Source organism: Fringilla coelebs (assembly GCF_963513975.1).
Source record: "Fringilla coelebs genome assembly, chromosome: 5".
Taxonomy (NCBI): Eukaryota; Metazoa; Chordata; class Aves; order Passeriformes; family Fringillidae; genus Fringilla; species Fringilla coelebs.
The window spans coordinates 43891649-43919227 of NC_140033.1; the positions used below are offsets into that span (position 1 = coordinate 43891649).

Consider the following 27579-nt stretch of genomic DNA (forward strand, 5'->3'; position numbering starts at 1 on the left):
ACAGGTAGACTCTTAGCATGGCAATAGGCAAGACCTAAGAGCACTAATTCTCACCTGCATAAGCTGTATGAGTGATCACAAAGGATCTTCTCAGGGTAAAAGTATGTCAGACTGCATTTGAGTATAAAATAAAAATGCAGTCATCTGTGAGCCACTTCTCCCAGATCCAGGGATCCAGTAAATCCAGGGATTTGGCTTTTTCCACCCCTGAATGTAGTGTCATTTTTAACTGATGACCTGAGAAAAATGAGCATTTGCCAGAAACAAAAAATAAGCAGATTAAAAAAATTAGTATGTGTTTTAGCAGGATTCACTTCTGAACCTAGCATTTTAGCTGTGAAAAAAAATTAATTGCATTTTCCCTTTGAAAAATGCAATTTCCCTGCTGGGTAGAGCTGATGATGTCACAGGAAGATTCCTGTCTCTTCTTTAGGAAGAGACTGCATTTAAACATCTGTAGGTGATACAGGTACCATTTCTGAAGCTGATGTCTGCCTCAAGCTCCAACAGCAAAGAGACATAAAGTCTATTATTAACTTCAGTGTGCTTTGGATTAGGCCTTCTTTAATTGGAACCTGCTGAAGCATGGTACTTTTACTATCTCCTTGTGAAAAAAGCAGGCTTTTTGGATTTGAGGCAATCAAAAGGAAAGGAAAGGGAGTTCTGTGGGTGTAGTAGGAATTCTAGGCTATGGGGGTCCTCTTTTCACTTCCACAAGTACTACTTTGCACTATTCTCTTACGAGTGCCATGAAAAAGGAAAAAAAAAAAAAAAAAAAAACAGAAAAGTGGAGCCATGCAGCAAAGGATATTGGTAAATCTCCAAACCAAGATAATTTTGAGTTTTGGAATGAGAATAATCCCATAAAACCTGGGATTTGGTGGCTCAGGAGATTATTAATACATTCATAGAGTTTTCCACCTTGAGATCAATGTTGCAAAGACACTGCTGACCCAAAAGAAGCACAATGTAATAGAAATCTGTCGATTTTCTTTCTTCTTTTTTTACAACTTTCACATCTGACCCACACAGAACCAGCCCTTGCTGTCAGACTTGGGAAAGGGCAGGCAGGATCAAATGAGCCAAGTACTTGAACTGCCTCAGGCCATGAGAGGGACAAACCCATTAGACCCTGGGGCAGAGTAGGTACTGTGCTTTGCTCTGGCTGCTGAGATTTGTGCAGAGAGGTCACTGGGTTCTCAGGATGACAGCCAGACCTTCAGCACACCAGCAACAAGTTCATTCACATGGAGAGGATTCACAGAGACCTCCTTAACAGCTCCTTGCAACATATGCTCAAAGGCTTTTTCACTGGCTGCTGAGTTACTTCTCTCTCTTGTGAGGGCTGTCCTGAGGAATGTGTGCCAAGGTATAATATTTAACTGCCCAAGGTCCTGTTCCTCAATGACAGAGTCACCTCCATGAGCAGGCTCAGGGCAGGTTGGGATAACACCTTAGCTGGGAGCACTGCTCAAGCTTAGTGCCTGTCAGCAGTGTTCCTAGTTGAAGATGTAATTCTGCAGTCAGGATTAATTTTTGGTTAACAATATAACTTCCTTTCTTAAATTCAAAATTGGTCCAGCCCTTCCTCTCTGGTTTGGGTTCTGTGCTGGTAGAGGAAATTTTTCCCTCCCATTGAGTTGCTTGCACTCAGTCATTTGGCAGCTCTTAAGTAAGCCTGCCCAGTGGCATGCAGCTCAGGTGTGGGCCTCAAATATTAGCCCTTCTGACTTTGAAAATGTGCAATCATTCTACTACCTGTGACTTCTGCATGTCACTGGTCACTGTGTCTTCAATCATTAGCTATTTTATTGTTATTTATTATACTTGTTTATCTTTGCACCACTAACTTTGGGTTATCCTGAAGACAATCATTCAGTTCTCCTTGGAAACTAGAGTGGGGTGTTTCTGGGGTTTTTTACATGTACACTGAACACCATTCTCTAGGAAGCAAGCACACAGAGATTCCTACACTGCTTCAATGTATATTTTGATTTTTTAATGGTACTTTCTCCATCAGGAGGGTGAAGCTTCCCAGCTTCACCTTGTGAACTTCAGGAAAGAGCTGGGAATGTTTCTACTTGGTTGAGACCAGTCAGGATGAGCTAACAAGCACATCTGCCACCATGGCACCTTAACAGGAGTAGTGCTGGGGACTCGTGGCACAGTCATTGCCCTTGAAAGCCCAAGAGACGCAGAGCACCTCTGTAAAAAAAAAAAAAGATATAAAGACATACTAACAGGAAAATACAGCATTTAATTTAATTATCTAGAGGAGGCACACCTTGGTGAAACTGCCTCTTATGAGGTGCTTTTATTTTTATGGACATATTTGATAGGCTTTATTTAAATAAGAAAGCAATTGAGTAACTGGAGCGTGTGGAGACTTCTGATAAGGATCTGTCCTTCAGGTTATTAAACAAACTGCATAGCAAGTGCTCAATTATTCTTCGAAATGCTTAAGCAACACCTTTGGTTCAGATTCCCATCTAGAATTACCTCCCAGTAAGTTGCCTCCCAGTAATTTCCAGGAAGCAGCATGCAAACAGCACACACCCCTGTTCTGGATAATAAAGACTTCTGAGAAAAATCTCAGGATTAATAAACAAGCCACAAAGGGACCTGGGAAAGCAAACCTTCTGAAGGAATTTTACTTGCCTCTCACTGGGCTCTCTGTGGCGTTGGGTTTGATGTCTGCATGTGAAATAAGCCTCAATAATTACATATTCTTTCTCTCCATTTCTGGCCCTGACTTTGCAAGATTTGAGAAACCACTTCAGACTGCAGTTTGTAGAGTAATGCAGACTTTTGGTGAGCAAAGTTCGATGAAGGCTTAGGGAGCTTGAGATTGTACACACTTAGGGTTGCTGTCAAAGCAAGCAGCCATTGTACAGCAAGCAAGGGGAGCTCCAAAAACCTCTGCAGGGCAAAGAGGAGCTCTGAGGAGCATGGGTGTGTTTCTCAGTCATGGTAACAAATTTGTCCAACATGGACCTTGGAAGAGGCAACCAGAGGTTTGCATCCTCATGATACACTTAGGTTTTCTCACCCACTACCGAATATGTGGGTCCTGCAGAACTCTGAGAACAGGAAATCCACTACACCTCTGAAACTAGTTGTCTAAAGCAAGAGCCACATAATATCAGGCAAGACTAATAACCAAGATCTGGAGAAAATCACAGTGGAAATGAAGTCCTGAGTCTGGCTGACCAGTTGGCTGTGAGTTTGAGGTCTGTGATTTCTCTGTTTCAGCTGCAGACTGGGCTCCCTGTCAGGAGTTGTTGGTTTCCCTGCTTCCATGTCAGCTTGGGCCTCTGGCGAGTCAGCTGTCGTGCATCTGGTAAAGCCATAGCAAGCAGGTCAGAGAGGGACGTGTGTGCATAAGCATGTAGAGGGCAAGAATAAAGGGGGTCAAGAGAGGAAGGGAATATGCTTCAGAGCTCCCAGAGCTCTCTCCTAGTGCTGCCCCAGGTCCCTACCTGCTGGTCCCCTGTCCTTAGATACCAGCACATGCCACAGTAAGCAGGATTTTTCATTCTCTTTTTTTCTCTTCCGAGGCAGGCACTACCAACACATCAGATTTAATTCTGAAATCCAGCTGACAGAGTGGCTTGGGGTTTAACATGCTTTTCTTTTGGAAGGGACATTGCTCACAGAGCACCCAGCTGCGATTTCCAAAAGCTAATCCCAAAAGGCGTGCATGCTGGCAAGGTGACAAGCCATGAGTGATGAAGCAAAGCCATCCTCCAAGAGAAGCACCAGTAAGCACTTGGCCAAGCACAGCCCATAACAGCAAACACTTCTGACCACGGCTGCTGCTCGCCCAGCAGGGGCCGAGGGGTGCAGAGCCACCACACAGGGGACAGGAGTGCTCTGCCAGTATCAGGACAGGCACCATGCAGGGCTGGACGATGAGGCTTGGCCATCCCATCCAAGTCCTGATGGCTTTCACACCATGGGTTGGGGACAGGTCTAGATGCCCAAGCTATTTATTGGGTGCAGTTCTGGTGGAGCTGGAGAGTGTCATGGGAAGGTCAGGCTCCACTGGCTGGAGAAATCTGCTTGGTCTGAGGCTGTGAGGGGCTTGCCCCGCTCTGGTATGGGCCTGTGAGTCAAAGCACAGCCCTGCTTCAATACACTGGCAACAAAAATAGCTGGTTCCTTGGGAACCAAAATAACAGAAGTGTCAGCTGCTTCAAAATCTCTCTCAGCTGTCCCATCTTAGAAATGCAGGTTGTTCTCTGAAGTTTTATAAAATAATAGAATCATGGAATAGTTTAGGTTGGAAGAGACCTTTAAAGGCCATGTAGTCCAGCCCATTGCAATCAGCTGGGAAACAACTAGACCAGTTTTCTCAGAGACCTGTCCAACCTGGCCTTGAATGGACTGGGGCATCTACCTCCTCCTGGGCAACTAAGGGGTGAGTGCTAGGCCCCGTACAGAGGATGTGTTCCTGCTCATTCCTCACAGCACCTCTTTACTGTATGCCCAAGCTGGGCCCGATGCATGGCCAGTACCACTGTGCCTCCCCCACCATGGACACTGTGGGTTTGTGTAGACCCTCAGGGTGAACCACAGTGGCTCATACTTCTGACGAGCCCTGCAGAAATCCAACAACAGTTGAGTTTAAGCCATCCATGCAGTGGTGAATGCCACTTCCCCGACAGACATTTCTCAGATAATGCCGTTGTGTTCTCCTACATGAGCATGTTGGCAAACACTTATGTTTTTAAGGGCTATTACAGCAACAAAGTGGGAGTGCTGCACAAGAGCAAGCCAGAAGTGCAGCTAATCAGAAGAGGCAAATGCAGGGTTGCTACATTCACTGCTGTGATCTCTCCTGGGATCATAAGCTTGGTAGGAGAAAGAGGAAAAGAAGAGTAACACCATTTGACAGTGGCTATAACTAACATGGTAGGAAAAATCCAGACCTCATGTATGAGAGATGATCATATGGCATAACAGAATTGCTCATCTGTTAAGCATTACTAAATGCTTACTATACTAAGCATTGCTGATCTCCAGGAAATGTACCTAGGTGAAGCTGAAGATTTTTAAATCTAAAACTGATGGCATAAATCAAACTCTCTTTAGGCTCCTGCAATAAGAGGAGAAAAGGAAATTGCATTTCAGCCCAGAAAGCATGCTCCTGGTAACTGATAAACTGGCTGTGACTCTCTGCAGAAGGCATGATGAATAGTGAGAAAGCAAGTATCAGAACTATAACAAGCCTCCAAAATGACACAGTGAATGACAGCAGCTCTTGCTGGAGAAATGTGGGGCCACAGGAGATCCCCGTGGGAGGGATCAGTGGGAAGGGGAACTGCACCGTATATGTAAGGGACTGGAGAGTATCTAGTTTGGAACTGCTTATCATCCAGGGGCTTTCCTGTGTCCCTGTAACTGCTTATCCCTGGAGGCAGAAAAGATACACGAGGAAACGCGAAGGTACTGACACATTTGCGCCGTGCCAGCCACAAGATGAGCTGTGGCCTTACTGAGGTCGAGAATGAGGAGGATGTGAGCTTGAAGAAAAGAAGCCCTACAAGATGGAGACCTGACATCATCACTTCACCAGCTTCGCTGACTTTCAGCTAATGATCAGGCATGTCTCCTACAATTCTCTTATGGACAGCAGAATGAAGATGGGCCCTATTGGTAGGCAGTTCAGCCCCCCTGTCAGGTAGAAATGTGTGACATCTTCTACATCTTCTAGAAGGATCTCTTTTCCACTTACTGTTGAAGGAGTATAGATGACTAGCTTTGGCCAAACATTTAGTGTTATAAAGTCAAAGAATTTGTCTAACTTTAGACAACTCCCATAGTGACACCTACATCAGAGCTGATCCCTGTCACATTCTTTTACAGTCAAGGGAGAGAAGGCAGTGCCTTTTGGGTGCAATTTGTCTACCTTTTCTTATGCTTTTTTCCCTAGAATGAGATGAATTCTCACCCCAGTGACTATAATTGATGCCCAGATCATCCATAGGTTTGTACATTAATTGAGATCCCATCCCTTGTGTCAAATTAAATCAATGCCCCCACCCCCTGCCAAAGTACCGATTTTTGAGACAAGGTGTTTTCAGCTCCTGATGCTTCTGCCTGCCAGTGCTGATGGCTGCTGCATTAATTCTGCCATCTCACCAGCTGTGGACGTCCTGATAAGGTGAATTTCAGGGAGGCCTTTCTGGGGGTAATAAAGGGTTCATGTATCCAATAAAAGGAAATTGAAACTTGGTAGACAAGCTTCCTTGGAAAAATACCTACTCTGTTTGTCTAAACAGTTCATGCACAGCAAGAGGGATTCTGGAACAAAATGCAGCCTTGTAATCGAGTTCTAGTCCCAGCTGTGTAAAAACACAGAGTGGATCACTGCTACAAAAATAGATTTTTCAGAGGAAACCAGCAAAGACGGGGGTGCCCAACAAAGGTGATAAAATGCCCAGCAATAGATTGTATATGTTATCTTGACCAATATACTTGACTGTCTGCTTTGCAGCACTTGGAGCAAATATGTTCCATTTTGTGTCTTGTGAGAGGTTCAGTGGCTTGGCTTCACCCCACCACCCCCGCCACCCCCTATACCCTTTGTTGCTAGAATTTTAAAAGCTTGAATTTGGAATAGGCTTGCTTTTCCTCATGTCTCTGTGTCTCACCTCAGTGCCATTAAAAGTCATGACACATAACAGAGAAACAGCTGTGCAGGAAACTTCAGGCATCTGTTTAATATTAATTGCATGTATTCCTAAAAAGTCATAGCATGTTTTTAAAATTTCACCGCACATCTGGTGCGTCACTGCTAAGGGTTTTTTTTTAATAGGTTTTATCTGTGAGTCACTGAGAACTATCAGCCACAAGTTGTCCAGATACTGAGGAGATGCACAGGCTAGTAAAATGGAAGAGATGTTTCTAAACAGCTTCTAAAAATCCACAGCTTTGAACAAAATGACAAAGCAACACTGTTTGCTGCCCATCAGCAGACACCAAGCTATAGGAAATCTAGGTTTAGGAAAGGATATTCTATTAATAAACACTGTGTGGTTTAAAAGATACATCTTCTGTGTGAATCCTGTCCCAGACTGTAGGCTGGAATTTATTTTTCAGCTAGAGATTAGTTCTCCTGCAGTTACCCAAAACCCCACAACTTGTCCCCTTCTGCTATACCTCTTCCCCACTCTTACCCTGACCTACTTGCATTTAGCCATAAATGGCTTTTCCTGCTGACTCAGCTAGTCATGCATAAAGAGAAGTGGTCTCTAGAGGATCAGGTGAAAGGCGTGTTCTTCAGCTGGACACAGCTCTGCAAAGCCTGCTCTTGTAGGAGGCCCTCCCGCTGCTCAACACTGCACTGGAATGGAGGACCATGAAATTGCAGCCTCCACTGCCAGGGTAGGAGTCCCAGACCCCAGGGAAGGCATGGCTGCTAGTGCCACTGGCATCCATGAGCTCCTGAAAATTACGTAGCCTTTGAGAAGCTTTTTAAGAATGAATGAGTGAGTGAGTGAGTGAGTGAGTGAGTGAGTGAGTGAATGCTTAATAAAAGACTTTTGCCCATTTTTCTGTACGTCTGCCCCCTAAGAGGCAAGGACCCCAAAAAGTGTTGCTTTGAATGACTCATCCTTTATTTTAGAGATTTTTTTTTCAAGATTTCCTCTTGCATACTGCTCATGACAGGGTGTTTGTCACTGTCAGCTGTTTGAAATACTGAGTGGTGACAACCAGTAATTAAGTCAGTAACAAATGATGATTTGAAATGTTTATTAATGCCTCTAAAAAAGCACTAGAAGGCATAGATTTGGAAAAACACAGGTTTGCCAATGTGGCAGAGCAGGTGCACCCCACAGTGAGCTCAGGGTCACCCCCCTTTCACCTCTCACCAGTAAACACGGTCTTGATATTTTTACAGATACAGGTGAAATTTAACTCCTGTCAGAGTGCAAGTACATTATTTGTGGATAACATTGAAGTGGGACAACACAGAACCTGCAAAGCACTGTGTAAAAGTAATTTTATTTAACAGCTGCATTTACAGACTGCAGAAGAAAAATAGTATTTAACCTGCAGAATCGCCACAGCCCAAATGCAGAGGCAAGGGCAGCTCTTTGTGCCACATCCTAGTTAGACGCCCAGGCTGTACTTCCAGGGCTTTACCCATCTCAAGTATTGAGGATGGACATGAAGACAAGCCCTGCTTTTGCTCCTCTTATTTGACAGGGGCAGGGAGCATTACGAGGCTGCTGTTGGTGGTAACAGCACATACCTTCTGGGTTGTGCTGTTACAGAAGCAAAGATCCTTCAGCGAGATAGGGAGCTATCTAGGCCAGAATTAGAAGCATCCAGCCATTCTAAAAGTCTCTGAACATGCATATAAAATACCTATTGTGGGCAGAAGGGCAAGCCTGACCCTGAAGCTCAGATGCAGTGGGGTCCTGAGCTCTCCCTCGTCTGCAGCCAGGCTGGTTGGAACACTGCAGAGCCAGGCTGTGGAACTCTGCAGTGGAGCAAACTTAAGTGCTTTTCTAAAATGAAGCAACTTTCCTCCTGATTGGTGCCCTGAGGGCACAATCCTTGGCAGTTTCTACGCGCCAAAACTGGTAAACAGAGGTTTGAATGTCTGTCCCTGCTCCCAGACCCTCCCCATTGCTGCCAGCGGGTGTGTCCTGGCACATGGCAGCACTTCTTCATCCTGGGTGGGAGTGCCAGCAAGACATCCTGACCTGCCCTGGCCCAGGTTGGGCCGTGATCATTGTCCAAGACCTTTTCCTCAGTTAGCAAGGGGTGCCAGGATCCGCCCCAAAAACAGTGAAGGGAATAGATCTTCCTTGGCAATTACCACAGAAAACAGGTTAAACACAGAAGAAGCTTGGAAGAAATCACCCAACATGGATCTTTGATTTTTAAGGTGAGGCACACTCACCAGGGTGCCTCACCTTAAAAAACTTTCTCTTAGCATGACTTCACCCTGAGCTTCCTCGCTGCTGGCAAACAGCAACATGACACAAAAGCTGAAAGCCCATCTCTGGCATATGCTTGTATTGGGGACAAGCAGGGACAGCACAGTCGGACAGTCGATGTCCCCATGCTCCCGAGTGCCACGCACACGCCGTCTCTGTACGTGCACAAGATTTCCATGGCGCTGGTGCCTGTGTGCAAAGGGGGCAGCTCTGTAATTTACAGGCTAGGGTAATTTAATTGTTCTGGCAGCACAAGACAACCACGGCACTGCTGCCAGAAGGGAAATACAGTTCCCAGCGCACTGAATCCTGTGGCCACTTCGGTGCAGAGCAGGTTGGATCCAGGCTGGTGTGCCTCTAAAGCCAGTGGGTGGGGAGGCCAAGGCAGTGGGGGGCCTGGGCACAGAGCAAAGGCAAGTGCCAAGACATCACAAGAGAGGGAGCGAGCGGTGCACGGCACGCAGAACAAGATCTGTTCAATTCCATCAGTCAGCACTCTCTTCCAGAAGATGACCTATTGAACATTTCCAGGAATAGCTGTGCCAAGCCTGTCAACTGTTTCTTGGAAATACACTCAAGAAAAATGGCTTCCTTCCAGTAGGGATCTGCAGAAAGCCTGGACTGGATCAAGGCTGCAGTCAGTTGCTGAGGTGGTGATGCTGTTTCATCAGCTCATTCAGGAGCAGAGGATGCAGGGAGCCTGGAGGAAAGGCTGCCTTTTCTCCCCCTTCTCCTCCTGCTTTCACATCAAATGGTAACGATGGGTAGGGAAGCTGTGATTTCTTTTTTGCAGATTGCCTTGGCTCACTTGTATGCTTATCCTTACTTGCAGTCTCCAGCAGTAAGCAAGTAGAAAACCTGCAGTGCTGCACGTGACTGGGCTGCCAGCCCAACGCACAACCTACCTGTGCTATTTCATAGGCAATCACTAGCATCAAGCTGCCAAGACCAGCACATGGCCCCACAATCATAACTCACTCCCAGTGCAGTATTCTTGGTATTCTCTTATCGCTTTATTGCTTGAATTAACACAAGAACATGAAGTTATCACTGTGGTACCAAAGTTTCACTCCCTGCACCAACAGTTGTGTGGGTAGTAGGGTGGGGAGCTGGGTTGAAACATGCCATGGGACAGTCCTGTTGTGGTGGCCCTGTGCCAGCTGAAGGGTCCTGCTGGCTCAAATCGACCAGCAGGGAGAGGGGTTGCACATCGCAGGCGATGGGGTGTACCCGCTTGGACCTGTCCCCACAGTGCACACCTGCAACTGCCAAACCCACCCCTCTTTTGCCAGCTGCAACCAGCAAAGTACAAAACAAGGCTGTGCACTGACCAGAGGTGAAATTGAAGGTAATTGTCTTACATTTGCACCTTGCAGCTCTGGTGCAGCAGATGGCTTTTGCAAAGTGGGGGTCCAAGTTCCTCTTCATGTCTCCCCAGTCGTATTCCGCCATCGCCCTCCAACATGCATCTGGGTGAACAAAACACCATGGAAATGAGCGTTTCCCCACTGTAGCTGCTGCTCTGCCCTGTGTGAGAGACTGTAGGGATGCCTTTTCGAGTTTCTCTGGATTGACTCCAGATCTGGATTTGCATTGGGTCCTTCCTGACGGGTTACAAATAAACCAAAGTAATGGGCTTTGGCATTGCTTGGCAGACTGTTAATAGGATATAGAGCCTTTCATTTCTGGATCATTAATTCAAACCAGCCCAGATCAGTAGTGGTCACATTTTGTTGCAGTGTAATAGCTGTATAATAACCTCTCTGAACAGAATTAGGGAGTCCATCACCACAATTTATATTAATGATAATAACTTTTGTTGGCTTTCTCAGCAAAGGAACCCAGGACTGATTATGCCCTGAAGTTGGGGCTCCCTGGAGGAGCAGGGGCAGGTGGTAGCTGTTTCTGCATCAGCCTAGAGCAGTCCCTGGGGCTGTTCCTCTGTTCCATTTACAAGGCGAACCTCCCCAGCATGCAGAGAAAGACCACCTGAGAAGCAAGCATCTCTGTGGCTATTAAAAATCAAGCTCCAGATGTAGCCTCCAGCTTAAAAAGTCCCCACAGTGCCTGCTTAAGTGTGGAAGTGTAGGATTGCTCTGCATTTGCTTTCTTTCCTTGTATTCTTTACAAAGCCACTGTTAGGTGAGTCTCTGAGTCAGGACACGGGGCTGCCCAAGTCTCTGCCAGGCCTGTGTTTGACCTAAGAGGGATGTTTACTCTTTCTTTTTTTTTCAACCTTCTCATAATCAGAAACCCTCAAAGGGGACATTAATGATATGCAATGTGCTTGTCTAGAATCTAATCACACTTTTACCCCTAAATTTGCCCACAGAATTGTATATATTGCACACATCCATTATTTGTCTGCATTTTTGTAATAGCCCAATAATTAAAAAACTATTTGAATGATTTATAATTTGCTTCTGAGGAAGGATGGCTTGACTGCTTTCTTTTTTTCTTTCTGTGTCAAATCCAGTTAGCTGGCTACCATGTCATTTCAAAAATTAACTAAAATAAGCTTTCTGTTTTCCTGGGAGGAATATTTTCATGTTTCTTTCTGGGTGTGGTCAGAATTTTTGGCAGCACTTTGCTGAACTGAAGCAAAGTGTCTGACTAATGCAGCAAACAGGCTAATACATCATGCCATTTGCAGAGATTATTCATTTCATACCATCAGTTCACATAATTTGTAATTTGTTGTAGTGACTACAGAGAGCCCCAGAGCTTGATGATCAGTCCACTTTACATGTAAATGTTTTCAACACAAGACAGAGGGCACTGGGAGGGAAAAGAAGAATACTATGGAAACATATATAAAATGGGAAGGGGAGGGGGGACTTCTCCACGTGGGTGTCAGGGGTCGATAAAGGAATTTATCTACAAGGAGAGCTGTTCATTAATGGGCTCTCTGCAGCAGAGTAATCTGTCACAGCTGATGGTTTTCCCTTCTTTGCATCACTAGCTGTGCCACTCCAAATCTCATTTTTGAAAAAATATCATTATGTCAAATTTATTGTTCCTTTAAAAATGGAGCTGAGGTCCTTTCTTTATGAAATGTATGAATAGGACCATGGGTATCTGCTGGTTGACTTGCCAATGTCCTTCTGGGTGGTCATAACTTACCCACCATGATGTCCGCCAGTAATGGCTGCATTTATCCCTTGTTCTTCAAGTTTTCCTGGTATGGAGGTGTAGTTTTGGGTATCAATTTGCACCATTATATCTGAGTGTTCCTCAAGTCTTGCCCTGACCTCTTTCTCCTCCTTTCTACAGTTGCTGACTACTTACTCATTGTGGATTCAGCCTTGAGCTTTAGCACCTGCAAGTGAGAATCAGAGCTGAAATGTGATGGAGGAGCAGGATTTGAGCCATGGGGACCTTCCTTTAAATACAGGGAGATTTTCACACCACTTGTTTCCCACAGAGCTCCATTCTCAATGCATTAGCAATGCAAAAGTGTTAATGAACAGCCTGGCAGCACAGGGGACTGTGGTTTTGAAAGCCAGCTTTCCCAGACAGAGACAGTAGGAAGCTCTTTTAGTTGCTATGTGCAAGCAGTTTAAAACTGGACACAGAATCAATAAGATCACTTGCAAACACTTCAAGCACTGAGTGAAACACTTCAAACACTGAGTGCTTGAGGAGCCATCAGAGTAGCAACCACAGGTGTTATTTGGGTAATACAGAAGCTTATGTGTGGCACTATCAACTGGGATAAATTTTGGAAAAGCATACCCAGGAGCTTAGGATTTTGGAAACCAGAGGTAGTAAATAAAGTAAACAACTGGAAACCCAAATACCTATTAAAGGTGTATAGATAGATCTCAGCTCTATTTAAACAATCATCCACATGTGGTGACAAAGGAAATAAGCCCTTTGATGGACAAAAGCAGGGTTGCAAAGTTATCGTAATCTGTTGTGGAGGCTGCCATTCGTGTTCCACAGTCAGGAGCACAAAATTAGGCTGATAGAAAGCTTTCCTGGGCAGTAACAGCAAAATCCTCTTGCAAAAGCATGAACAAAGTTAGATCAGTAGCTTGACCCTTGAGTACATAAAAATTCCTGTGCATGCTTATTTTTGGGAAGCCCATTTTGCCCACAACCCCTTTTACTGCCACTGGAAGTGGCTGTTGGGTGCATGTGGGGTACTGGGTCATGTAGGGCGGGAGTGCTGGTAGCTAAAGGGGTGGGGATTATGCTGGAGCATGAGCCTTGCCTTGGAGCAGCCCTGCTCCATGTCTGCAGCTCTGCAGGGCAGGTGTGAGAGAGGAGGCTGTGCCTGACCCCAGCACAGGCCCCAGCCAGGCAGAACAGCAGCCCTGCTCTAGGCATGTACAAGGCACCTCGGGTGGGCCAGTGCGAGGCAGAAGGTATCTGTCACCCCCAGAGTCCATGAGATGTCACTGCTCAGATATGGCTGGAGCAAGGCTGAGGTTGGATGTTGAAAATCAGCATTGCCTGTCATTGCAATTCCAAATTCTTTCAGCAGCCATTTCTTCAGGGTACAGCAACAGCACCCTCTGTGACTCTCCAAGTTTTGGTCTGGCTTACTTTTAAACCATGAGATTTTAAGTGGGAAAAGGCTCAACACAACCCTTGGGCTAATTTCTGAAGCAACCAGCAAGAAAGCTAATTGTGCTGACCTTGGTGACAGTGTTGGTAATTTGAGCACTTATTCTCTGAGAAGTGCACTGACATCAGCAACTTGTGTCCCCTGGGTGATGAAACAGCCATCCTGAGAGACAAACTTTTGGTCACCACCAACAAATCCTAGCTTTTAGTCCTCAATTCTGCCATCTGGCGACATGACATTGCCAAATCCTCATGGGCGCCAAGGGATTGCTCTGTACACAGTCTAAATGATGTGTAGGCGTATCTAGCTAGGTCAAAAGAGGTAACCCACAAAGGGTAACACACATGTCCCAAGCCTTTCTGTTGACTGAACAAAATACCACCTTTGGCATATTGATCAATCTCCATTTAGGAAAGATGTAATATGGAACTCTTCCACATTTCCAACAGCTCTTGTGCAAAGCAGCTGTTGTGTCTCTCCAAAGATGGTGCATTTTGAGCAGAGGTAGGAGAGCTCAGCGAGCTCCAAGGCACTTCGAGATCCTCAGCTGATGCCTGCTATAAGAATGGAATGTATCATTGTTATTTGAGTACAGATATAAAAATTGTTTCCTTGTACAAGTCTGCTGGGCTAATCAGTTTGATGTTTCCCATCATTTAAAGAAGGAGACTAATTCTTTTATTCTGCCTACACCCCTGCTTGGAATTCAGACCTTTATCAGTCTCCCCTGCAGAAAACCACAAAAGCCAGATTGCAAATTCTTTGCAAATGAAACCAGTTTCTTCCTTTTATGACTAGCAGTAAGCTCTTTTGTAGATGGATTTCATATGGTAATTTCATGTATGGAACTGTGGAATCCCTATGTGTGTGTCCCCTTCTTCGTAAATTTGTTCAGGTTGATTGAATTCCATCAAATTTTACAGTGAGGTGGAAATCTCAAAGATCCTACACATCTTGGAATAACAAGCAGCTGCGGAGAGGAAGGAGGCCCAAATGAGTTGCCTTTTTGAGAGGAAAACTTCTATGATTATAGTGGAGCAATTTTATTGAAGTTATTTTAAATAGCTCTAAACAGCATAGATTCTTCTACCTTCTGTCCAGGTCACAATGGAGGGACACTGAAAGCAGTAGGTACAGGAGAAGATAAGGGTGTGAGAAGAGCAAGATATTTAGGAGCTGTCAAAGGAATTGAAAGTCTTGTAGCAAGGTGTAGTCACTGGCACTTGAAAGTGGGTGCTGGATTTGCTGTGATGCAAGGGAACAAAGATGGAAGAAGGAAGACAGAGAGTACAAATCCCCAGGGAAGTGGCATGTCCTCCATTTTGCTGCACCTGGAAAAACACGTACCTCTAACACCCTTTACTCTAGTTTTTCACTCTTCAACTTCTTCCCACCAAGCAGCAACTGCCCAACTGATGATGACTCAGAGGATTATCTATTCATCTCCTGTTAGCACAGTTTGCTATTTTCCAGACACCCCTGCCTAGCTACCATTGACAACAAATCACCTGTACACCATTCTGTAGACCACAGACATAATTGTTTTGCCTTTCTTCTTGCAGACTGTGACATTTCTGAAGTCTTCTAGGTCCACATGCCTGAAAGAAACCCTGTTTGTATATGCCAGCAGTTTTCCTTCCTCCTGTTAAAAAGGACTGCTCCTGCTCAGCTGTTCCTTTCTGGGCCATCATGATTATGTCTGCATTGATGGTGTGAGCTGCTGCAGGGCTTCTCTCAGGACTAGACTTGCCTGTGCTGCGTGTGAGACAGCAAGAACAGCAGCATATGTGGCCGTGACTCCTTCTCCAAAACTCTCCTGCCTGCCTGGCAGACCAGGGGACCTCCAGCTGACAATGCTTCAGAGATCTGACTCCTCTCGGGAGCTAATCCACTGAACATCTCATGTTCCCAGTGCTCTTTACTGTTCCTCATTCCTCATTCCTTAGTTCCAAGGCACTAAGGAAGTGCCTTAATTAAAATCCCTTAGTTTAGATGGATAGACTACTTTTTCAGGAGTAGCCACTTAATTCAAGCTTCCTAATCAAATAACACTTGTATTGACAGTGCTGATGGAACATACTGGACTCATATAAAAAACCATGAATTGCAGCATAAATGGCAACTTTATGCCTGTTTATGTGAAAAGGACTCATTTTTGTCTTCTCTTTCTGCTTTTTTTCTGTGGTTGTCTTGAAGGGTAATTTTGAAAATCAGCTGTCTTCTGCCACCCTCACATAAGATATTTCTGTTTGAAATCTCTCAGAATTGCAGAGATGTCTTTATAACAAAAAGGATTTAAAAAACCACAAGAAAACAACTATAAAAACATGGCCTAAAACCAGAGAGATTTGAATGCTGTCAACAAGAAAAAGATGAGCTTCAAATCTGAGACTCATTTCAATGTTTGCCATCTCACATGTGACTAGGTCTGGGTCTGGAATGAGAGCTTGATTTCCCAGGAGGTTTTAGGGATAAAACCCTGGGAGATGGCTTCAAGCTTTCTGTGTGCTTTATAGCCCGTGGTGTTTTGGAGCAGCGTAAGGACGTGAGCAGATGCTGGATTGTGATGTCACACCCTGGCCACCCACTCACCCTTTGCACAAGTGCTGGAGGTGGGTGGCATGGAAGCACATCCTGCCTGGGCCTGAGCACTTCTGCCTGCCTCTGTCATGTCCAGCTTGATGCAGAAGATGCTGTGCTGAAATGGCTGTTGGAGGCAGACCTGAGCCTTCTGCAGGTCTTGCTGCTTGGTTTTAGAAAAACACATTACCAGAGAGGTTTTCTTGTGAAATTTTATTATTGAAGGTAGTGTGCATATGCACACATATTACCACAAATGGCCACAGAAAATCACAGACATCTTATCTGAAAGATACATGGAGGTTTTTTGAGTTTCCCGTTCCTTGAGATTTTTGTGTTTGTGGCCCAAAGAAGATGGCATCTTCCCATATCAAGCTACTGACAACCACAACACCTGTTACTCCCCTTCTCTTAAGCCCAGGTCCCCACCAACAGGTTTCTTGTGTCTCTCTTCCACTGCTCACACTGAGTAGCTGCTTGCTTATCCCAAAATTACAAAATCTGTACCTTATCTCACTGAAGCAGGTACCTAAAACAGTAACACAGCACAATGAAGTCTTTCTTCGCTATGTTATGGATGAAGAGAAATTAAAACAAGATTGACAGAGACAACACACAAGGACAAGGCAGTAACTACTCCCTTAGCAAACAACACTCAGAGAACGTGGGAAGTTTTCACAAACTCTCTCTCTAATGGGTCTTTCTATCTCACTTCCTCAGAGCCTTCTCTCCTGTCAAGCGTGGCGTGCACCTTCTCTCCCCACAGCCCTACATATGGGTGGACCCACAGAACCACACAACCATGCAGGGGATCACACTGGACTCCTGGTGCTTACCCAGATAACCCGAAGGCTGCAGCAACTTCACAGAATCAAAGCACTTGTCCAGAGGTCTTTACAATTCCAAGGGTCCTGCATCCCCTTTGCAGGCACCTGTAGAGATAAAAATTTAGAGCACCATTTATACATGCTGATGAAGATCTGAAGCTGCCATGCACAAAGGCTTTTTACAGCACACATTGCTTGGTTCCCCATGCACTTGGCAAGGAGCCTTATGCTCTTTTTCACCAGGAAGGGAACACAGCAGTTTTGATAGCCTTATTAAGCAAGAAGCCGAAAAGTCACACTCCTCTTCAGCTTTTACAAAGATACAAGGAAGAAAGGCAGCTTGTGGAAAAAACAGCAATCAGGTGAGTCAGTCTGACAAGCTGGCTGCACCTGCCCAAGTGGTAGGCAACAAAGAGAAATCTGCAATGATTCTGTGAAAACCACCAAGAAACAATGACAAGAGAAAATGAATCCTTAGAAAAGCAAAGTTCACCCCGCAGAGTGCATCCCTGCCTCCACCAAGCATGTCTTCACAGTCAGGAACAAACATGCAAGAAAGTCCTTGTCCCAAAACCCATACCAACATAGACCATATACCATATTCTGCAGTCCCAAGCCCATTCCACTGCTGCCATAATGGTCTGTCACTGTGCTACCACCAGGTTGATATGTTGTGGTCAGCACAGTGCTTACACAGCTGTCTCACACCCATGGCACACTGGCAGAGGAGGGGGAGTCTCCTGCTTGTCTGACAGGCCTGGTCTGAAGCAGGTGTGGAGCCTAACACGCACTGGGACTGCTAATGCATAGGTCTGTTCTCTTGTTCCACCATTGCCTTTTATTTCCCTTCTGTCCTGACATGGCTTTCAGCCAGGTAGGGCTGGTTTTGGAATGGGCATGGTGGTAGCAAAGTGCCGCTCCTTGGTTGTGGCTGTGGAGGTAGCTGAGAGGGAGCTCAAAGGGCCACCTGAGTGTTTGGAAAAAAGCCCATGCTGACTGTCTTGTAGCTCCCACCTGGGGTGGTCTCCAGATTTTCTGTACAGTGGTCCTCACTACAATAATTAAATAATCTGTATTAGTTTAAAAAAAAACAAACCACAAGATAGAGAGGATCACAACTGCAGCTTTGTGGGCTTGCTGAGCTTTGTGAGAGTCTTGAAACATGGGCTGCGTTTGAGAGATACAGGTGTCCCAAGATGGTGCAGTGTCTCAAGGGAGAAGCTGCATCCATCAGGGATAACTGCTCAAACAAGAATTCTCTAGTAATTCCCAAAACCTGCTGACTGTGCAGGGAACAGGAATGTTTGCTATCACACCCAACAATTATCTTCTCAGATAACACCATCAGTTATGCAAAATCACAATAAACGTTTTTTCTTTTAGTAAGTCTATAAGAACTGATGCTTTCATCAGACAAGCTCCTCTATTTAAAGCTAGTGCTAGTGAGGCAAAGCAGGCAGCAGCATCAAGTAGCAGTCTGCCCCAAAACAGTCCTGCTACCTCTTTCCCATCAAAGACAAGATGTGGTCCTCCAATGTGAGCTTTTTTCAAGCCTTGAGTGTCATCCTGCCTTTGTCCTACACAGTCCCCAGCCAGGCAGCTGGCTGTGGTGGGCAGCAGGAGCATCCCCATCCCTCCCATGAAACCTGATTCCCATTCCCACTTAGGGCTCCAACAGTTCCAAACCCATCAGAATCCACAGGGATGCTCAGGCATCCACCACCCATTCCGTAGTAGCTAAAGCTCCTTCCAGTACCCTACACATCATGAATTATAATCTCTGCCCATTAGTCAGTGAAGCTCTGCACTTCTCATGGTTGCATGTGTGGTTTTCACTGAGCAGCTCTCTCTCACTGCCCTCCTCAGCAGGTCTGCACGCCAGCAGCCCTAAGATGGGTTTGATGTTATAAACATGTCATGTGTAATCACTCAGAGCCACGTGTGGATCATCTTTACAGTCTATCCCCATCTTGCACAATATGATGAGAAGTGTTTAAGTACCTCCCAGTCCAGCTGCAGCCTTAAATTGGGGTTGCTAGGAAGAGCAGCAAGGAAGAGGAAGAGCAGCAAGGAGCAGTCTTCTCTGAAGTGCAGTGTTTTGCCTGCACAGGATCTGTTTGGAGAAGTACAGGAGCTGCTATTAACACACTTGCCAAAAAGCCACCCTTTTCCTATGGGTTGGAGAGGAGGCAGCAGCCCAAGCCATGTAGCAGAGGGATCCCTGTAAAAGGAAACAATCTGATGGCTTTGAATTATCCCTTTTGGGGAGAAGGGAGTGAATGGCATGTCTCTCAGGAAATTCCAGTACTGATTTTAGCCCACACACTCTTACGCAGCCGCTGTCACAGGGTATGTCCATTGGTACTGGAACATTAAATTTGAGGATGCTTTGATGATGAGCACCCTCACAGGCTCTGGGGCTGCTGGCAGGGGAGCCAGAGCTGCCCCCTTTCCCTGGCAAGGTGGTTTTTTGGCCACATGTCCAGAGAAAAGGCTTATGAGTGTTGCCAGACGCAAAGAAGGTGTCAGGTTTACAGCTGCGAAGTCTTTCCAGTGAACAAAGGAAGTTTCCTAAACACTAAAATAATCCTTTATTTCTTTTTGAGTCCTCGGGAACTGATATTTTCTCTCTTTTCCTCTGAGTGGAAATGCCATCTATTAGACAAATAAGACTGCCACAAGCCCTCTTCCCCTCCATTAGAGGCCAGCAATTGTGTACCTCTTGTCACATGTCAGACATGCGCATCAGGAAACTGGACCTGCAAAGCAAAAGTGGGGAACAAGTGTATCTGTATTGGGTCCTCTAGATTTTGAGTGGTTCTTGAAGGAAAGTGTGGCCTAGAAGCTGCATGCACAGCTCTCTTCCCTGGATCCATGTCAGCCTGAACAAACCATGTTATCCCTGGTCTGTTGGACAAGCATTTGAATAATTTGAATAATTATTTGTCTCGTGTATTTAAATTATTAATAATAAACATCACCATTTGTCTCAAACCCATGCCCAAGTATAAGTAAAGAAGATTTTCTTCCCTTAAAAGTTTCTGGTTTTCCTGTAACGGCTTCACATTAGATTTTTAACCCACTAGATTGAAGACTTCCTCCATGCAGCCTGGAAGAGAAGAAACAATTGTCATATGTCATAGCCTGTGTAAAATCAAAGAGAAAACAGGATACATAACTCCAAACTTAATTCCAGCTTCTGTTAAATCGGAATGGCCCACTGTGCGATTGCTTGATGATATTTGAATACAGTGCTTTAACATAACTTCTCAGTGTCATCTGTTACAGTTCTAACACTCAGGCAATTTTTGAACAGTAGTGATGGGGTGTGATTTGGCAGTAAGAACCTCAGGAAGCCATATATTTCCCCTTGACACAGTATTATCTAATATACTAGCTATCTCAGGTTGCAGCAGCTCTGAAACATAGCAGAGGGGAATATGACTTAACAGAAATACTAAAATTCATTTATTGCTTATTAGACGTGAAGCAATAACATTTTTATCATTCTACCTCCCTGCTCCTACTACAGTCTATCCTGAAGAAGGGGGAACTTGCCACTTGAGTTTAGGGCTGTTTGCTGGTGCTTTAGAAGCTCACTTTATGCTGGTGGCCGTGCTCGGTGTAGTTGGCTCCCCACACACTGGGGCTTGGCAAAGAGTCTTCTGCCCAAATGCAGGCTCCAGTACTCCTCTGTCTGCTGTAGCAAAGGGAGTGCTGTGCTGCACTATGCTCCCCAGACTCAGCCATGCAGGACGCAGTGGGGAGGGCCCATGGGGCTGAGCAGAGTCTGGATAGAGGTGCAGCCCGTGCTGGGGAGCTGTGGGGCAGGAGAGTGGGTGGTGGGCAGCTGGTGGCTCACTGGCTGGCTTGCCTGCAAGAGAACATCCTCTGGGATGTGATGTTTGGGGCACAGTGTAGCTGTTAGGACTGGTGTAGACAGTGACTACAGTGTGGTCTGGAAGGTACCACCGCTTCTGGTAGAAAGCCCATTTTAGGGACAGACACAACCTGTGGTGTTGATGTTCTTTCTTTTCTCAGACTGTTGTCAATTTCTGTAGAAAACCTTCAGGCATGTCCTATGACTGCTTTTAGAAATTAATTTAAAAATCCTGTCTTTGAAGTTATTTCTTTCCCATTGCCCATTTTCTTTCCTTTATTTCTGAAAATGTCTTTCCATTTAATTTCCTCTCATTTCATCACCTCTTCCTTAATGGATATTATGTACCTGTTACACAAAGCCAGATGATTTGCACAAATTTGGCATTTGATTGTTTCTAATGTTGAGAAAGAACCCGCGCATGAGACAGCAGACCACTCTGTCATGTGGCTGCTGCAGGACAGATTCTGCTTTCATTTACACTGACATAAATCAAGTTGGTTTCTGACATGTAGTCATGGTATTCTGTATTTACATCAGATGTGAGGTCTGTTGTCCTCTGAATTCCATAATAATGTCCAAGAAATATGCTTTTGAAGAAAACATCAATTTTTTCCAATTAAAAATATTTTGAAAATCATGTCAGAATTTTAACATATTTTTTGTACTTAGCAGCACTGTGATTTTTTAATTCAATATTCACAATGCTTATATATTATCTGGCAGCACTGCCTCTTGCCTGTTACCACAATCTTCACCCAGCACAGAAACTGTTCACAATGGGATTTTCCTTTGACTTTAACCCCTCAGATTTCCATTCACATTGCCACACACAGTGCACATTTAAAATGCTATAAAAGATATTAATAATGCCTGAATCTACAAAGCAGAACACAGAAAGAGAAAGGATAGAAAAGCAAAATATAATTCTCCCTGTTGAAATTTAAGCAGCACAAAGAGATTAATTCTCCAGCTCTCTCCAGAAGCGTCATGGGATCTTTAAAGACCACAGACAAACCGGGCCAAGGTCTTGAAGTCCCTTCAAGAGTAATGCTCTCTTCACACCATATAAACCATATAAAAGAACCACCGAGGGAAAGCCTCCCAACAATTCCAGCAGCTGTGTAACCCATAACCTGACACGGGAGGGTTTGTGTGTCCATGCCCCCAGCACATCCTCCCGACCAGTGCCGAGCGGCGTGCGACGTGTTCCTGCCGAGGACAGACGGACGGTGCGCGGTGCCGCGGCCACGCCGGGGGAAGCCGAGCAGGGAGAAGGCTGTGCCTCGTTATGGCAGCCTCTTGAGCAGGCGTTTGTGACGGCCCAGGCTGCTGCAGATGGGTTTAATGAGATTAACTCTCAAAATGAGAGCTCTTCAAAAGAGATGTACTCACAATTGCCTGTGTTCTCCTCTTAATGAGACACATCATCTGCTTGGGATGGAAATAGAGGCACACCAGTCCTGCCAGCCCCAGCACCACTGACACAGTGAGCTGTTTCTCTGAAGAACTCTTTGTTTTCCCAGTCAAACACTGTGAGTTGAGCTGCTGTCCTTCCTCACTCCTGTGCCAGAGCAGGACATGGCCATAAAGGTCCTCCTGGAGCACAGGGTCTCCTCACCCCTGCAGGGCTAAAGTGGGAAGTGAAAGCTTTTCCAGAGCTTACAGGGGAAGCAGGGGTTTCATCCTGGCCAGGAGCATACCGTGGCCAGAGCGCCCTCGCTGCCCGAGGTCTATGGGTCCCCTCAGCCAGGAGGGGAATTAGTGGTTGTGAGTGATGCAGACACAACTCAATACTGCTGCTGACAAAATGCCAACCTGAGAAAAACCCAGATATGCACAGCCTCTGGAGAGAAAGAGGACACTTATGAACGCCAAGAAAAGTGACATTGCCAGATTGATGGCAAGCTCACAGCAAAAATACACATCTGCAGATGAAAAGGAAGGAAAGCAAGTACAGAGAGAAAAGAGCCCAGCAGCAGGAGAGAGGCAGTGGCAGGGGAGTTCAGCAGCCTAGCCACAGGCTGGACAGCTTACATTCAGCCCCTGAGAGACAGTTTCCTGGATGCAAGTTTTGGATCTCAGAGTAACTAGGCCAAGAGCTTGCACATCAGAGGGAAAGCTAATCTCCAGTCAGTCTTAATTAACACACAGCAGTTAATTCAAAGAAAACAACAGTAACTGAGTATTAAAAAATTCAGGACAACCATAAAATTGGACTCACAGAGGAAAAAATAAAACACTGGAAAATGACAGTGCTCTGGTAAACATTAAAACATATGATGAACAGGTAAGCAATTTAGTTTAAAAGGCTTTAAAATTAAAATAAAATCCCTAAAAAGTCACTTATTCAAAACAGTTATACTACTCAAAAAAGTCAGAAGATATGCATGGGATTGAGTAAGAGGGAACCAGGCACAGCACAGGAATGCCAAGTCCCAAGATTTAAGAGGTAATTTGAGCCAGTCCTTCAGCATTTAGAAATCTGACCCTTCTGAGGGCAATAAACAGGATTATAAATTATGGTAGGTGATAAATTACCAGGAAATCAGAAGGATCAACAAAGGCTTCAAAGGGATATAACTAAAAAAAAAAACCACTACAGATAAAAAGAAGTTTTCTTAAGTCTGTCAAATGTGATAGTCATTGGAAAGAATCCACAGGACTTTGGGAGCACCGGGGTCCAAAGGAAGCAACTGAAGGAGCATAAGGCAAGTTATATTTCAGTGTAAGTCTTCACCTGTGTTAATTTTGGACCTGTTCCCAAAGAGAAGATGAAGCTGTTGGGGAAATATCACAACTGAGGTGTTGGAGCAAACTGAAAAAGGTGGGAGCTGCTAGTTTGCATAGTCTGTCCAAGTGGGAAGGTGCTCCACTCCTCAAGCAGGTTGATGGGCTGAAAGAAAGTAAACTCACTGTGTGCCTGAGGACTTCAAATGGAAAGCTTACCCAGTATTAACACACAGGGGGTTAAGATAGGGCGGGGATCAGTAATTGCTGCCTTCATGTCTCAGAACTGGTTGTAACTATCATTGAAACTAGAGCAATGTAACATCTGAAGACAAAGTTGTTTGAATTTCTAGTCAGGTATCACTCCTGCAGATAAACAGTGAGAGTTAGAGTTAGAGTATTATCATGGCAGGAGGCAGAAAGCAGTGGGTAAGACTACAGGCTTATTTTTCATTACAAATGTATGGTGAAACACAGAAGATCCTGAACTGGTGCCTGTATTACTCACAATGTTTATGAATAATTTGGGAATCAGTGTGAGTTGTAAGATAGCAAAATTATGGGTGATTCAAAGAAGGATGTAAACAGAGTTAAATACAGTAGATTCTTGGCAATGGCTTACCTGATCCGTTTCTAAAAGCCCGGATAGTGGAGATTTCACTGTTGCCCTTTTCCAGTCTGCTTCAGTCCTTGTTTTGCAGAACTTTTCCTGGTAAATTGTAACCTCTTTTCCTTGCTGTGATGTCTGACATTACTTTTCATCCAATCTTTGCAGACCTTGAGGAGTTTATTCCTTTCCTATGATTTAGCTTTTGTATACTTAAAGAATTATTTTTATGTTTAGTAACTTGAGTGTGTCATTTTGAGATATTTAAGGATTAATCATCTTTCACAGGAACCTCCTCCAAACTATCCCAAATTCCCCCAACCCTTCTCCCTAACAACCCCTAGAGGAAAAATCCATCTTGAGTCACTGTGACCTAAGTTGAGCACAACCTAACCAACACCACATATAGCAAAATAATTACATCATATTTCATGGACTGGTCATTTGTATCCATCATAACACAGCTGTTGCTTATTTTGTGTCTGAATTCTTCACTAGTAGTGAATTTTCAGACTATTATACCCCCAACCTGCATTACCCTGCATTAATTTGGCATTCTCTTCCTATGTTTCTGGAGTTTACTGTAACTATTTAATTATTAAAACCTTTAATTTAGCCTTTTCCAGTTGCTCCTATTTCTTCCAAATAATTTCTTCAATTTGTCAAGATCATTTTACCTTCCCATCTTGTCTTCTGTCATCACTGCAGCTTCTCCCAGTTTAGTCATTCATATAATTAAAAAGCATATGCCGGCTCTCCATGGAAGTGTTGAAAATCTGGAATAGTGCTGGATGCAGTACAGATATTGCTGAACCTCAGCAGATACTTTTTGTGAATTTGAGAATGAAGTGTTGAGCACTAATCTCCGATTACATGCCTTTAACCAGTAATGGTTCTTCCTAACATTTATCTACTCCTTTTTTTCTGGGCTTGTTTGTAGGAATGTCATGCAAAGCGTGTTGAAAACCTTAATAGAATAAAGGTATGTGCCATTAACTTCCTCCTTCTAAGTCACAAGACCTGTTGCCTTGACACAGAAGGTAAATTATATTAGCTTGACATGACAGATCCTTATTAAGTGTCATTTATCTGTTTTTTTGTCTTCTAGGTGCCCCAAATTCTGTGATTTCTTGTTCCAGCATTTTTCTATGAACTGAAGAAAAGTTAATTGCCTTGTAATTCCTCTGTTCCCTTATATATGATGGGAGATATGCTGACCTTTTTTTAGCCTTGTGATTTATCCACATTTTCCTCTGACACTCAATCTAGACGTGCTCCTCACTAGGATAAATCAGACTTTTACTGTAACATTCAAGGATTCTCTACCTTCCCTTAATCCTTCCTCTCTTTCTTACATTTGTTTTCTTTGTTGATCTTGCCTGCTAGATCTCTGAGTAATTTGAAGACTGCTTTCTTAAACCCATGCTCTTTATTTTGGTCTTTTCTCATTCCATTTTTTCTAAGAGCCATAGGATATGTCATCTCATGGTCACGCTTTTACAGGTCATCTTCCGTTCCATGTTCTTATGTTAAGCAAATGAAGAAGATCCTCTCTTCCAGTTGCTGTCTTCATTCTCTGCATTAACAATGCAATTCTATTCATGGAACAGCCCAAAATCTTGAGGACTGTCTCCATACTGCTATTTTTCTCTTCTGTCAAATTTCTGTGTGGGTGTTAATCTCACTAATACCACCTTTTGTGTTTTGGGTGGTTCTATTAGTTGCTAAGTTGCATTCATCTGATGTTCCTGCTATTGCAAAATCCTACTGTGCTCATGCTTCTGTAAATCTTCTCCTTTTCTATTTACTCTGCAACGTGATGTCTGTGAAAGTAAAACTGAGATCTGGATTATTTACATTAGGTAGAAGATGTGAGTAGTTCTTTCTTCCTTCTAATAATAGGTCACTGACTCGTAAAAAGCAAGAAATCTGAGATGAATAAAAGGAAACCTTTTCTTACCCAGACTTATTATTAGACCATTCATTGCCATGGGAACTCTTTTTAGCTGAGATATAGGATTCAAACAGCCACATGGGGTATGGATGTGGATAGAGTACATTTCCAGAGAGTATGTGTACTGCAAACAGCGTTGAATTGAGCACCTATACCTTATTGTCTTGTCAGTCTCTAACAATACAGCGCCAGGGTGACTCACGTGGTGCTGAAGTGGCTTAGTCTCCCAAGGTGAGCATTTCTTATGCAGGAGCTGAGGAACCTTTCTGAGCTCCCTAAATCAACTCTGCCACATGTGGGGCAATGCAATGGGCTGTTCTTCCCAACCTGAGTACAGCTGCAATTGCCACTGCACCCATTTACAACTCTTACACCTTCCCCTGAAGCATTGCTGCCAGAATTTAAGGAGGACATGACAAGATTTTCAGACTGAACCAGAGCAGGAGCTGCTCTTCTGTTGCTAAACTTCAATAATGTTTTGGCAGCAGTTTCCAAACCATTTTACTTGCAATCCCATTTCCCGTGTCACGCATCTACTTTTGTTTGCCCTTCCGGACTCAAGAGCCTTTCTGCCGAAACTGCTGTTTTATGGCATCATGTGCTCTCCACATTCCCTTCCTCTACATCCACATCTTCCCTGCACTCCTACCTCACCCTGCCACTCCTGTCCCTCCTCCAGAGCTCTCAGTCTGCTCCTTTTATCTGTTCCTCTCCTGCTCCTGCAGATGCTGCCCTGTTTTTTAAATTTCTGATTGCTTCAGGTACCCCATTGCCCCCCCAAAACTCTGTGAAATTTTTGCTGCATTTTCAGAGTCCTTCTAGATTTCTGTTTGCCTCAGTCCCATATCCCTCAGTGTGTACTCCCAAACTGTCCAACTCTGCTTTGGCATCGCACTGTATCATCTATGACAAAACTTTCTTGTGACAGTCCTCAGATTTCAAGAGGTGAAGTTCCTGTCAAAGGAAGCTGGGATTTTCCTGGATCATTCAAGAAAACTGCAGGGAATGAAGAAGCTGTGGGGATGGAGAGCTACATTTGATAATTTATTGGGAATTTTGCTGTAATGACTCATAGCTGTAGGACTGGATCTAAATGCAAGTGTTTTTTTCCTGAGTGGGACAATGATGGCTGTGGGGGCAGGGATGGTGCCTGTAAAGCTCCTTGCTCCTACTCCCTCACTAAGTCCACCTCTGCAAAAAAAAAAAAAAATTTGTTTCAGGGAAAAGAAGGAATGGGATTATTTAGAAAATAGAGAATGAAAGCTTAGAATGCATTAAAATTGCTTTTGCTGGCTCTGTTCATGAAGAAGAGAAATTTTACGGCCTAGAAACACCTACAATGGCAATGAAGACAAATCTAGAAAACTACTGGAAAAAATATGTAAAGAAGACACTGATTAATTTCCAAAGTAATTTTCTGGGAGATTTGTCTTCATTGTCATTAAAGGTGTTTTTAATAAAGAGCCTGATTAAT

The 27579-nt window shown here is 44.4% G+C and overlaps 1 protein-coding gene across 1 annotated transcript in view; it reads left to right on the forward strand.

The window, feature by feature from the left end:
* The window catches only part of CRADD (CARD and death domain containing adaptor protein), a 105746-nt gene extending 80611 nt beyond the window's left edge, over positions 1-25135 (forward strand). The window contains exon 4 of the transcript XR_014616147.1: positions 25092-25135. The gene's annotated coding sequence lies outside the window, so the exon portion shown is untranslated. The remainder of the gene's footprint in view (positions 1-25091) is intronic.
* Positions 25136-27579: the final 2444 nt, after the last annotated feature.